The following is a 15,305-nucleotide window of genomic DNA, read 5'->3' as shown; positions in this document are numbered from 1 at the left end:
CCCTTCAATACCTCGGTGAAATAAGTGACGTTAGTACTCGTGTGGGGTTTAATATACCCCAATTTCAAATGTATATATTGCCAGTTATATTCATTATTTTTATTTAGTGCTGTAAACATTTTTAAAAAATCGAACGCGTTCAACGTTCATTGACAAAAATCGAACACGTTCATGAACCGTTCAAAATTATGATAAATTTTTTTAAAAATTTTCTAATATAAATAAATATCTTATTGATTAACACAATATTAGCCATGTTAAAAAATAATATAGTTTTATTTTGATATATAATTATAAATTCAAAATAATATATAAAATAAAAGGATATTTTTATTTAAAAAAATTTTTCTTATTAATTTTTCAAAATTTTCATGCAAGAACGCTTGGCAGTTAATACGGCATTAGCTAATAGCTATACTAAAAACGCGCTCACAGGTAGATGATTGCGGTATTATACTTAATAAATAACTTAACGTGGGAAATTTATTAGAAACATTTATTGTTTTGTTATTTGCTTCCAAGAATTAAGATAAGTTATCCTCCAATCCATTCTCTACTTCCTCGACAAAAAATAGGATATCTCGAAATTAACACTTCTTGTATTATCATTTCTAGGGTTTTTAAAGCATTTTTGTCAATAACGCTATAAGTTTATTTTTAATAGGTTCGTTCTGTGGAAGTTTTATCCATAGCCATTGAAGCTTGAATACTGGATGTATAATTGCAGAAAGAACATATTGATCTTCATATATATGTTTAAATCTTTAAAAAAAAATAAAATATATGTAATTAATTGAGAGTGATAAGTTTAATACCTTTTATTAATCCCATTTAATACGGCGTGTATCAATGGTTGACTGACTATATTTGAGGCCACTAAATTTTTAATTTTGAAATAACTATCGTTATTGTTGGGGTCAAATATCTCAAATGCATTTTTTCTTCATAATGATTTTACTTAGTTATATTATATAAAATAAAATAATTAATATTACAATCAAATGTCGTTTTAAATTGGAACCTGAAGATTTTGACAATATAATACTTTTTGGGCACATTTTACACTTGGTAAGCATTGAATTAGTTCCTTTAATATAGGATGTTACTTTAAAGCATTTATCATATTTGGCCATGTTAATGATAATTCATCTGATTTTGGATTTTCAGAATCAGATGATGAGGATTAAATAATAATATCCAAGTTTATGCTAATCTATTAAATTAAAATATAAACAATAATATTCAACTTAATAAACTATGTGTTAAAAAAATTGAAATGTAAAAAGGAAATACGCAGCCGATTAAAAAAATATAAATAATACCTTTTTTAAAAAAATTCGGAAATATTAAATTTTTCAAATAAATAAAAATGAAAAGTATCTTTAAAATTGAACGCTCTAAATTCGAACGCGTTCATCATAAAAAAGGAACGCGTTCACGTTCAAAGTTCGTCAAAAATAAAAGGAATGCCGTTCATCATTTTTTTCAAAAAAACGAACTTCGTACAACACTATTTTTATTTAATATTTGTATATAAGATAAAACTAACCTTAAACTTGATAAAATATTTATTTATTTTTATTTCTTAAGTTTAGATTAAAGATGATGACATATAATAATACCTAGACTGACGATTCATTCATTAAAATGCATTTTTAAGCGTCGTTAAAAGCAAATCAGCTGGACCCGCCATTTTGGTAACCTTTATAATAATTATTTTCATGTTAAAAACTAATATTAAATTGATAACTTACTTTCTTATTATCTCGATGAACAGGCAATTCTTTAATAAAGTTTGCATCAGATATAATATAAAATTAGGCTCTCGTTTAAAATTTTAATATTTATTACAGTAACCAAGATGGCGTCTCTAGCTGATTTGTATTGATGTACACTTTTAATGAATGAATCGTCAGTCTAGGTATTATTATATGTCATTGAATGATGAGGATAAATATAATTTGTGCCAAAATTTTCTAAAAAAAAATTTAAATTAAAAAAAAAACGTATCTACCATAAAATCATGATAATTCATAATATGGATCTTTTTTTTCAATATATAAAAAATTACATTAATACATTCAAACATAAAAAAAATATAGAACATTGAAATATGTTAAATTTGACATGTAAAACATTTTTTACATAAAACATTAATGTGTTCTAAACACAAATTTATTTTACATATTTGAAAAAAAATATTTTGTTTTTTTATTATGATGGTTAGATTTAAAAATTCCAGCTAAATAAAGATTTACCAATTGTAGTTTTGTATTATTGTTATATATTTATTTATATAACAAAATGATATATATGAAATGTCAATCAAAAGTGATCTTTGTAATTAGTTTTTGCTAGAGGATGAATGTAAAAAAGAGAAGATCAGATGTTCTTTGGTTGATGGATTTTTGTATATACTTAAATATATGTTTATGTGATGACTGATGTGTATGATTATAAGATTAATATAATTTATGGGAAATAAAGTTAATTTTTATTATACATATATTCATATGTATATTTTAAAGTATGTGTTAGTGATAGTTGTTCAAAACCAATGATGCCTTAAATTGTGTTACATCAACTTCTTTAGTAGAATTTTCTTACTGGTGAGTATAGTTAATACATATAATTTTCTTCTTTTCATTGGTATGAAAACTAATCTCTTCAATCATTTTTGGTGTTATAAACACGCCAAAACATTTTTCTGGAGTGTCAGCTTCTTTCCAATTTCTTTTACTCCTGGAAGATGAATAACTAAATTTTGTTGACAAGTTCTAATTCGTTAATTAGGAAGATCCTTTTTTCATTTAATAAACTTATATTTTTAGTTAATTTTAAAGAGGGATATTCTATGATAGATGATTCCATATTTATTTAAATAATATTAAGTTTATTTTCTTCAACTAACATTTTTTCTTCATCTAATTCAGATTGTGTATCATGATCACTATCATATATAAAATCTTCATTCACTATTAATTACATTGTCATAATCACCTCAAATAAAATGATATTACATCTTAAATAATTATATATATAGTTTCAAAATCTGCAAAATTCATTATAAATGATAAAAATAATTTGAGATATGAGTCAGCTGGTGAAAAATAAAAATAAAATAACTCCTCCAGAGAAAATGTTTTCTTTTTGAAATATCTCATTCAAAATATAAGTTATTTAAATTTTGTTTTAATAAATTTTATAATAAGTAGAATATATTAATAATTTTAAAAATTAAAATAATAAAATTTCTGAAAAAATTACAAATTTACTCTGGTGGAGTGGGTTTCACAAACCCCAATCAGGCACAAAATATTTATATCCTAAAAACTACTAACCGAAATATATGAAATTTGGAATATAGGTTCTAAGATATATTTTTTAAAGCTACTGAAGAATCTAGATCATAATATTTAGCCGTTATTATATAATACCATATCTAGCATGCCTGCGGTTTCATATACCCCACCGGAGTATTGAAGGGTTAACGCTAAACAAACATCACTTATAATTATATATGATTTAAAAAAGTCTACTATATGCCCTCTAATGAAGATTATCCTATCATTTTATAAATTTATAATTATGTATATATGTTCTTTTAAAAAGTTAAATCATATCTATAAACTATTTTCTTTCCATTTACTATTTTATTTAATATAAATCTAAATTAAAATTATTTTTGATTATATTATAAAACAATTTTAATTCTAATTTTAACCTATAATTGAATAACTATAAACTATGATATTTTTTTTTACCTTTCTATACACATTTTAGTAAAACCGTAATTTTTTCAAACTTTCATACACCTCTCTTATTTATAATTTACCGCTCAAATGTCTGGACGAGAAGGTAAATACATTAATATAAAATTTGATAACTATTTATAAAGGAGGTAAAAAAAAACCTTTAAAACAACCCAAAAAAGAATCTAAGGATATGGATGAAGTAAATTATTAACTAATTTTTAAAATACTCTATTTTCAAGCAAGATAAAGCCTTTCAAGATAAGAAAAAGCAAGAGGAAAAATTATTGAAAGAAGCAGCAGTTAAAGCTTCCCAGAAGGGACCATTAGGTTATTACTTATTATAAATACTTTTATTTAATTAAATATAGTTGGCGGTGGAATAAAAAAATCTGGGAAAAAATAGTGTATAAATATCTATTTAACATTAATGCTATTGGTATGCATGCAAAATATATTGTATAATACCTTTTATAAATCATTTAAATATATATTGCTATGAAAAATTTGTAATTTCCATGAATACAACATTTACTTTTAAACTGTTTTGATTAATAGTGTAAATTTAATGATATAAGGTTATGCTAAATATATATGTCAAATTCTAGAATAAGATTGATGTTTTTGTTTAGTATATGATGTTTTAATTTTATACTTTTAAATAAGACAAATTATATTTTAAAAAACATGCATAACTGGGATTAACACATTATTAATATTAAAAAAAAACACTACAAATGTTCATTAAATGTTTAGGGTTGGGCAATTTTTCAAAAAAATTATTTAATTGATGAAAACTTTTTGCACAAATAAATACCTTTTGCAAGTCAATTTTATAGAACCACTATCAATTTTCTTTACTTATATAATATTTGATTTAACCATTTTCTAAAATTAGAATACATTATTTTTTAATATTAGCTTTTAAATAAAATATTTAATTTATGCTTAGTAGGCCTATTAATTAAATTTGCAAAATACAATAATTACAGCATAGCAGGAGATGGTATAATAGAAATATAAAAAATTTCCAAAATTATTTAGCATATATATAGATATCTTAGTGCAGAGATAGCATATCATAATCTAAACATCTAGACTTATTTTTTAAAGATAGTTTTGGGCTCTGCAAAGTTTAGTTTTTTAAAATATGATATCACTTAATTTTATGGAATAAATTGAAGTATTTTAAAATTCTTGGAAGAAACAAGTTCTATATTTAATATATTTGTATTTTGTGGACAAATAATTTTTTTATATTTAGTGTCATGCCTTATAGGACAAAATATTTTTTGTTCAGTATTGGGCTAGACCAGTTTTTTAAAAAAAATTTGAGTCAGGTTATGCTTGAAAAATTATGCATCCTGATGCAGATCATTATCTTGGTACTCATCTTTTAAATAATTTAATACTTCTAATTCTGCATTGTTAGAAGTTTTATTAACATTAATATATTTATCAAAACTAAAATAATCATATTCCTTAACTTATAAAGTTTGAATATTTTTGTTCCATTTTTTCAATCAACTCAACCCAAAAGCATATCAAATATTTTCAACCCTCCCATCATTCTAGTTTAATGTATGTTTAGCACAGCCAATATGGGTGTGGGTGACACTTTCCATCAAAATTGTTTATATACATGTAAAGGATATGGACATTGTTTTGTAATAACTTAATAAAAACACTCAATAGTAGTTTTATATCAATATATTCAAAAAAATTTATATTTTTGATTTCACTTTTGTAAATATTTATTTGCTAGCCTTACAAATTTAATTTTGTATTTACATTTAAAATCAACTTATAATAAAAACAACTTTTTGTATTATCCAAAATATTTTTTAGTATATGAAATACTAAATTATATAAAAAATATTTAAATACTATATTAAAAAAACCAGGGATTCAAACCGAACCGTTACACCACTAAAAACTGGTATTTTTTATCGAACCTGAACCTAATCTAAACCGCTAAAAAAATTCCAGCCGAACCGCTAAAATGCTTCTGAACCGGTTCGAGTCTCATGATTTTATGCTTATAAAATAATATGCAGTGGTCCCTACACTTTCTGAGCGAATAAAGTAGAATACCCACGTAAAAAGTACCCACCCCCCCTCGAAAAAAATGTAATTATTTTATGACACCCATAAATTTCAAAAATAATTTTTATTGCATCAATTTTTAATATATAATATAAATAAAATGGAAAAAATATATACTTTATAAATATTATTTTTAAATTAATAATTTAGATAAATTAGGGGAAGAGAAAGCCAAAGATTTTATAATTTCATCAATATTTAATTGTTTAAAAAAATTTTTCCCATTGACAATATGGTTAAATTATTGAGAAATGAATCTTTCATGGTACTACAAGTCTTGTTTTATTTAACTTAATTTTACTCATGACTCTTTCGGCAGTACATGAGGTTGTAAGAATGGTTAATAAATATTTATATAAAATTGTTAAATTAGGGAACAGAAAAATTTAAAAGTAGACCATAAGGTAAAATAAATGAATAATTTTTCCAATCTGAATCGTAAGTCCCTGAATTATCATCATCAGAAGAAGCTAAATAATGTATTGGTAAAAATTTTTTAATTAAATAAATTTACGATTCTCAGAATCCGATAAATCTTTAGATTCTTTAACCTCTACGTTATGAGTTATAATTACATTCCCCATTTTGGCCATCTTATAAATATTTCTAAACTTCAACATTTCTTCAAAAATTTGACTTGAATTTAAATTGTAAAATTCACGGATATCCTCGATATCTTCCTTAATTGATTTTTCTGCTACATTATTTGGCGTAAAAATGATGTTTGATGTAAAAATTTCATCGAATCATCATTAAATTTTTCGTTAAACTGCAATAATTAAATCGAGTGCAGCATAAAACACACCATTATAAAGCTAAAAAAAATTCTATATTTAATGATGAAAGTATATATACCTCTCCTTTTTGGATTGTAAAGTTTGAAGTCTAGAACTTTCAAAATCAAAAGGTAGATTTCTCTCCTTTATAAAATCTTGTGCCTTTGAAAAAACATCCAAAAATTCAGTGTTATTATCTATTAGATTAAAAAATAATTTATATTATACTTATCAAATTAATCAAGCAATCTTTTGCCAATTGAATTTGATTTATTGCAAACCCTATATCCTTCGAAATGGTTTGCAATTTTGTACACGCCAAACTTGTTATCAACAATATTTTATCCAAAACACAAAGTGATAAGATAAGATCAAATTTTTCTATTCTAAATACTAGCATTAGCCATAGTGGAAGTGGCAGGATCTTCAGAATCCTTTAAATTTGTTAAAGCTGCCCTCAAGGCATCATAAAGTAGAAAAATTTTTACAATAGCTTTATATGACGATAGCCAGCTTCTAAATAAAAAAACAAAATTTAAATAAATAAGGTACTATTACCGAGTGGTATTCTTGATGCGTAGAAATCGTTGCGATTTTTTTCAGATCATTACACTGACATTTTTTGAGTACCTTATATCTTTTTACACCATTAAAATAGATATAAATCTCATCTATTATTCCTAGAACATTTCGAAGTTCTTTAATTGATTGGCATAATTGAACAATGATTAAATTTAATCGATGACAATAACACCAAATAAAATCTGCCTTTGGCGCCTCTGCTCTATCAAAGCCTGCACACCATTGATTCTTCCACTCATGTTTGAGGCGCCATCATAACTTTGCCCAATTCAAGGGGTAAATTCATCGAGCCAAATTTGGATATTATATTATGCCTAATGTCGAGACCTGTGGTATTTCCCGTACAATATATGTCAATCAGTCTTTCAACAGGCTTCGGCGTCTCTCTATTTTCAACATATCTTACTATCAAAGCTATTGCTTCTGGTTTCGAAACATCATATGTGCCATCAACTATGATTGAAAAGTACCTGTTAAATGTAATCTGGGGGGGGGCAGAAATCACTTGATCATGATGGATGTAACAAAACAGTAAAAGAATTAAATAATAAAAAAAATTGGTACCCCCACTCAAATTTACTGATTGCTTCGGACACCCCCCCTATTCCCCCCCCCCCGTTGTAGAGGCCACTGATAATATGTAAGTTATTATTAGATTTCAATTATATTCGAATTATTTTAAAGATTATCATCAATCACATTTGATTGATAAGTGTAGGTCATAATTTTTTTAAACTTTAGTATATTGTCATTTTACAACATTTTTTAAATATTTTAAGATTATAAATTATAATGCTTAGAAAAAAATTAAATTTAAAATATTATTATAAATGACATATCAAATCTGATATCATATTGGCAGTGCCGGCTACCCAAGTTAGTGTGGAAAGATGTTTCAACAATTAAATTTATACTATCTCATTATAGTTGTAATTTGAGTAAGCCGAATTTTGAAAATATATTAATTGTGCGGCTTAATAAAAAAAATTTAAGTAAAAAAAGGAAAATATTGTTCATATTAAAATTAATCATTAATATATATTTTTATATTTATAAATTTAAATTCGACTTTTTTATTATTTAAAAAAAAAATATTATAAAATAAATTATATAATTTACAGAGGATTAAAAAATATATATTAAAATGGATACTATAAAAAAAATATATATATATTTTTAAAAAAAAGGTGGATATATATCATCCAAGAGAAGAGTGAATGCTTAAAAAATTAGACCGGCAAATTTCCAGGGAAATCTGCCGGCAAAGGTAAAATCCTTCATTGGGGTCCCCTGAGATCTGTCTCATTTTTTTTCCTATGATTTTGATGAAATTGAGGGCCTCGTTGCAATTAATAAAAATGAAAGTTTTATACATGTGTTTTTTAAATTAATAAAATATTTTCCCTATACATAATTAGAATGTAGGTTTGAATACAAAACTGTTCAACCTGGTTTTTAGAGGTTCGAACCGAACCAATATTTTAATTTTTTACGAACCGAACCTGAACCTTAAACCGTTATCTTTATCCGAACCCGAACCGATATTCGTTTTGGTTTGGATCCCTGCAAAAAACTATTTTAAATAGAAACATTTGTGTTAGTGCTAACCCTGATGAATGCTAACTTTTTTAAGTATTTGACAATTGAATATTTTTATCCAAAAAATTTTCATATATATTTTTCCCCATAATTAAGCGCTAATAAATAAAATTTGCAACCCCTATTACTTATTTTTTTACAATAAAATTTTTAGTAAAATTTGAAATTTAATAATATATAAAATTTAATTAAGAAAATTATATTTGCTTTTAATAAGGTATCTCAAAGTTTTCATATAGCAAAGAAGATCCTTTTTCATCAAAAACATAAATTGCTAAACTATATAATCACAGCTGGAGAACTGGGTGGAAGAGAGATATTGTATTTTATGAAGAATGGGTAATGGGGTTAATTTTTTAAGTCCGGTCCAAAATTTTTTATAAAAACTTACAGGCCTGGCCCAAATTTATTTAAATAAAGAAATTCATTTTTATAATTCAAAATAAAAGATATATGTTATATAAATTAAATATTTTTATTTATATAAAAAATTTAACATAAAATTGATATATTTAAAAAAAATTCCAAGATCTGACCTAGAATTTTTTAAAAAAAATATTAGGCTCGGTCTACTCATGCAGATCTCTAATATATACTAATAGTTTGACTATTCATTTATTAATGTAGGTCCATTTCTGATTTACATGCAGGGATCCGGAGTGAACCGTATTATAAACTTATAAATATTTGAACCGTAACCGAAGCTATATAATTATTTTTTGAATGAGTAAAAAGAACCTTTATAAAAAAGGTTAAACCGGTTCAGTTTTTATATTTTAGAAATGGAAATAATTTGAATATTCAGAATTATATAAACTTGCTCTTTTAGTACTGGCTGTTCCCGCAACATAAAATTTCTATAGAAAGGGCCTTTTCGAGGCTAAAATTTGTGTTATTATCACAACAAACAAAAATCTATTTTTATTAGAAAATATATTACTTATACGTTCAAATAATATATATTTTTTTTATATATAATTCATTAAAAATAAATTAGACGATGGTGTTGCTTCAATTAAAAAAATTTTTTACCGTAATGAACCTTTATAATTAGCTAAACCGAACCTTTATAAATTTTTTCTTAAGAACCGTAACCAAAATGAAACCATTATAATTTTTTACATACTGAACCGTTATAAATAACGACGTCCCTGTTTACATGTCGATTTCTTATCATTAACCCACAAAATGTCTCTAGAGCTCACATGTATGTACCGTTTTAAAGCATAAATCAGCAATAAACTAATTCTATTTAATTTTGTCCAATCTTATAATTGATTAATTTTTAGCGATATATATAACGTTAGCCAAATAATCTCGGATGATACGGTGTAGTTTTTATATGTTGTATATTCTTGTTTTACAACATTTACCAAATTCATTTGAAATAATTGTGAAGCATTGTCTATTACGATTTAACGTGGAATACTATATCGAGTTACCCATTTTTCTAATCTATTGAGTATGCATCGATTCCTATCAGCCAAAAAGCCGTCTAATGGTCGAGCAAATTCTAAATTACCACTACCATTGGAGTACTCCTGGTTACTCTTGTTGATGAATCTATTTTCTTTATTATGTTATTTTTTTCCAAATGTTTCAGTTCATATTCAATTTCTACATATAAAGGCAATGGTACTCTTCTAGCTGGTAGTGCAATTGGTTTTGTATTTTCTTCCAATTGTAGTTTTACTTTTCGACGTTTTTTATTAATCCTAATTTATTATCAAACACCGTAGAAAATTATTTATATAGTTTTTTAATATTTACGTTCCATTATTATTATTTTTATTGCTAATCATATTGACATTTACCTTTGTTGGTAGCGATAGATCAAATTCTATAATCCATGGAAATCCAAATAGGGCTGCATCATTTGTTTTTATAACTAATAACAGAGGCCGATTAGTTTTCTCTTAATTGCACTTTTACATAAGCTTCTCCTATAATTTTTATATCATCGTTTCCATATGATGTTGAAGCTTTAGCCATTCTAAGTTTTGGCCACCCAATTTTGTTCCATATTGTTGCATTAATGATGGTTACTGCTGAACCTGTATCATATTATTCAAATTTGTAGACTTTTTACTAATATATCTAATCATCATAGTCACTATTGTAATTTATACAGTAAACTTTTCCTCCATTTTTACAGCATATGTGGTTTAATTAATCTCATACGTATGCTGCACGTTTTTGCTTATGATGGACAATTACGAATAGCATGAAAACGATTACAAAAATAGCACGGTTTTCTTGTACTTTTTACGTATGTTTAATTATCATTTTGATACTGCCGATTATCATTATCAATATACTACCTTTTATTATTATTTATTTTTAACACTAATGTCTTTTCTATAACCTTGTTTAAGCTTAACGGTTGCTCTTTCTCTCTAATATCTGGGTATCAAAATCATAGTTCCTTATCTAGTTGCGACATCTTTAATCCAACGTAATTAATCACGAATTCGTAGTTCTATATCTTCAAATTAACATCTACGAGCTAGTTACTTTATATCTTTTAAGTAACTCATTACTGATTCTGTTGGTATGCAACTTAATATAATAAAATCAATTTATGATGCCAAGACAGTTCTTTCGTCTTTAAAAAGTTATTTTGCAATTTTATAAAAATCTGCCACCACATCATCAATTTTTATTGGAAATAGTAATTTTTTTATATCTGTTATTATATTTATTCCTCCATATATGCTATAAATTATTTTTTCAAAATTGCGCTTGTTTGAGAAATATTCTTTACATTCAAAATATATTTAATATAATCCAAATAATCATCTAAAGAAGTTTCCTCTTTACAAAAATTGTTTAATGTAATTTTTGAAATATCACCCATAATTTCTAAAATTATATATTATTTTTTTTAAAACAAAAAATTTTCTATACAATTCTAATTAATATTTAACTTGACCAAAGATGACGTCTTTTTTTTTTACCTCGTCGTCAATTTTATAATTGAAGAAACCTCATAATATATGGTCAATGGTAACTATTTATTCTTAATTTTTGTATATATATCAGGGACCTTGGGTCGGGCCGTATTTCAATTTTTTATATACCCAGGCCAGGTCTGAGATTTTAAAAAGATACGCGGGCCTGGCCTAAAAATATTTCAAACCAAATATTTGAAATCGCCATTATTAGCTATAAAAATAAATATAATATATTTAAAAAAAATCCTGGCATGGCCTGAAAATATAAGATCAGGACTGGGCCGAAAATTTTTTTTGAAAAAGGCCATAGTGACAATGCTACCCATATAGGTCATATAAATACACTATAATATTGTATAACAAATATATTATTCAAATAACGTTGTTATAACCTTTTAAAATATATTAAATAGAAGAATGTTGTATTTTTTAGGATACAAACAAAGTCTGCTTTTTTGTCAAGATAGTTTTTACTGGAAATAAATTTAAGCTTTCTACCTTCCTTGATTTATAATTTTATTAAGTGCTAATCTAAATTAAATTATGGGTTAATTATTGCTGAGAGTATATATTCATCTTTATAGATAATTCGAATCTCTTCAAATAAATATAATCAAAATATAAATTGTAAGCAATATTACAACTGTATGTCTTGCAAAATTGCATTAATAGGCTTACGAAACTTAAAATTATTTAAGTAATTTTTTAAAATTTTAATAATATAATAGTTATAATGGGAGTGAGATTTCCCAAATGTTCCAAAATCGAAAGAACCGTAGCAACAGGTTCCATAATATATAAAATCATGTATAAAAACAGATATTTTTTAATTAACACTAACCTTACAATATATATATGAATGACTTTATTATCTGAAAATCGCAATTTGGATTTATCACAAAATTTGTCAAATTGACCATTCTCCACAATTAATTTATTGAGTTATAAAAAGAGTTCCATCTTGTTATAACCTGCTTGATCAGTTATCTTCCCATTTTTTTCCTTAAAAATGGCTGCACAGTTTCGAGACTGTAGATGTTTATTCCACAATTGAGGAAATATTTGAGTTGGAACACAATTTTACAAAGTGTAGATTTGTAACCTTATTTTTTTTATTGGTGTAAAAAATATTTCATATTGGGGCCAAGGCAGGATAAATCATTTTTACCTGAAGAAAAATTTACAATTGACATAATATCCTTTAAAATAAAATTATAATATTAGAGAGTAAGAATATAAATTAACATATCTTTATTGATTCAATATTAATTATATCCAGATTTTTTAAAATATATTATATTTATTTTTAAAGTTTTTAGCTAATAATAACAATTTAAAATATAAGGCCAACCTGGTTTAAAAAAAAAAATTCAGACCCTGTCTGGGTGTTTTAAAATAAAAAAAATTCAGACCTAGCCAAGGTATATTATAAAAAAATGATAACTACCCGGTCCGTTTACCCAGACTTAGGGCCAGGCCTGCAGGTTTCTATTAACAATCTTAGCTGAATTTAATAATGAAGGGATTTGGTGGTCGATCTGACTTTAAAACTCAATTATTTATAAAATTTAAAAAATTAAATTTAAATAATTTTATAACAATAAAAAAATGTTTTGCCATATTTTAAGAAAAGTTTTGCGTTGCCGTTACTCAAAAAAAAGAAACGAGGTGTAATGACGTTACTTTACAGCACTAATAAAAAAGATTAAAAATTAAGATATGTCTCTAACCTTCTTCTCATTATCCTTACCTCAGTTATTACTAGGGTTGCCAGACCTCCCGATTTTGGTGTGAACTGTCGATAAAATATGCCATCTATTAATAACGCTCTGCCAATTTTTTATAAAATATATTTATAGGTTTTCTCAAGTTTTTTTTAATACAAATTTTTAAAATTAGTCTAATCAGAAACTTGAGGCCAATTTTTTTAAATCATACATCTAAAAAGGCCACTTGTTTATGGTTATTTTTGTTCTTTTATTTTTAGAAAAGAAGGAGCAATAGTTAATATCTCACCATTTTAAAAAGAAATATAAGTCCTAATTCTGAAAATGATTTTTTACCAATCTAACTATCCTATACAGGGTTGCCAGGTCAAAATTTTCAAATTGTGGGAGAAATTCGGTATTTTGTGGGAGTAATATAATGTGGGAGAAATATGAAATTGCTGGCCCGCAAAGGCCCGGCCTGCGGCCGGGATTTAGAATTCACTTAGTTATCCGCTTATTATTTTTTATATATAAAATCGAATCTATTTTCCAAAATAAAATAGGTAATTATTTTTCAAAATAAAATAGCCTACTATTTTTCAAAATAAAATAGCCAACTATTTTTCAAAATAAAATAGCCATCTATTTTTCAAAATAAAATAGCCAACTATTTTTCAAAATAAAATAGCCAACTATTTTCAAAATAAAATATCCAACTCTTTTTCAAAATAAAATAGGTAACTATTTTCCAAAATAAAATACGCAACTATTTTTCAAAATAGGTAATTATAGTACGACACAAAATTTCTTAAATACTATCTTTATTATTAAAATAACATATAGATTTATTATAATATATTAATTTTGTTTAAAAATAATAACCAACGATCTTTTTTAAATATAAAAGAATGTAAACAAGATAAAATTTTATAAAAAAATTGTAATTTTACAATGCAAAAAAATATATTTTATGCTAATGTATAAATAAGATTTTATAAAAAAACAAACAATTTTAAATTTACAATGTAAAAAATAATTATAATCAGTGCGGGGAAGTTGTTCTACAGTATTTAGTTAATACAATGGGAGAAGGGAATATGATATTTTGAGGCATCAAAAATCTTCAAAGCATAAATCAGTACAGGGCAGTCTATCAACATCTATTGCAAAACAAAAATAAGAAATAATACAGATGTAACTACAGTTGCGGAAATGGTAAATACCTATCATGTAGTACAACATTCAGAGAGCTACTTAACATCACAATGTTGGTTCTTTCCCCATAATATTTAACGACTAATATAAATGAAAAGTATACTTTGTAGAACATAAATGAGCAAGGCTATCATCAATGTTTTAGGATATAAATCCAGAAGGTCAATTCTTGACGATTTGAAAGATGTGCAAACATATGCAATTCTAACAGATGCATCTAATAAGGAGATATCAAAACATTTCCCTTGATCCTCCCCTATTTCGACAAAATTAATGTCATTTCAATAAAACTATTAAAAAAAATTTCTCCAGATATGAAATATCCAAAGACATAGCTAACCATATATAATGGTAAATATGACAGATTTGGCAGCCATCGTAGAATTTTAAAATTTTACAAACCTTTAAAAAATAAATAGATTTTAAAAGCTGTCCTAATATTTTGAAAAAAATTTTCAAAAATAAATGGCAGAAGTATATTTAGGAATTTTACATATAGGAAATCTACTATATGCTGTTAATATGCAGTTGCAATCAGAAGAATATAATTTATTAAAGGTTCACTAAATTATGCTGCAGAAATACCAAAGTAAGAATATTATTACTATTATC

General features: G+C 25.2%; 1 long non-coding RNA gene across 1 annotated transcript; it reads left to right on the top strand.

Moving 5' to 3' along the window:
- Window positions 1-3,773: 3,773 nt before the first annotated feature.
- LOC135925018 (uncharacterized) lies at window positions 3,774-4,305 on the top strand. Its single transcript, XR_010571498.1, has 4 exons — window positions 3,774-3,858; window positions 3,899-3,954; window positions 3,995-4,082; window positions 4,124-4,305. It is a non-coding gene; the product is annotated as an uncharacterized LOC135925018 (long non-coding RNA).
- Window positions 4,306-15,305: the final 11,000 nt, after the last annotated feature.

This window comes from Gordionus sp. m RMFG-2023, chromosome 2 (assembly GCF_954871325.1).
Source record: "Gordionus sp. m RMFG-2023 chromosome 2, tfGorSpeb1-WG-v2, whole genome shotgun sequence".
Taxonomy (NCBI): Eukaryota; Metazoa; Nematomorpha; class Gordioida; order Chordodea; family Parachordodidae; genus Gordionus; species Gordionus sp. m RMFG-2023.
Note: the sequence above shows the minus strand (reverse complement) of the source record. Positions and strands in the feature narration are given on the sequence as shown.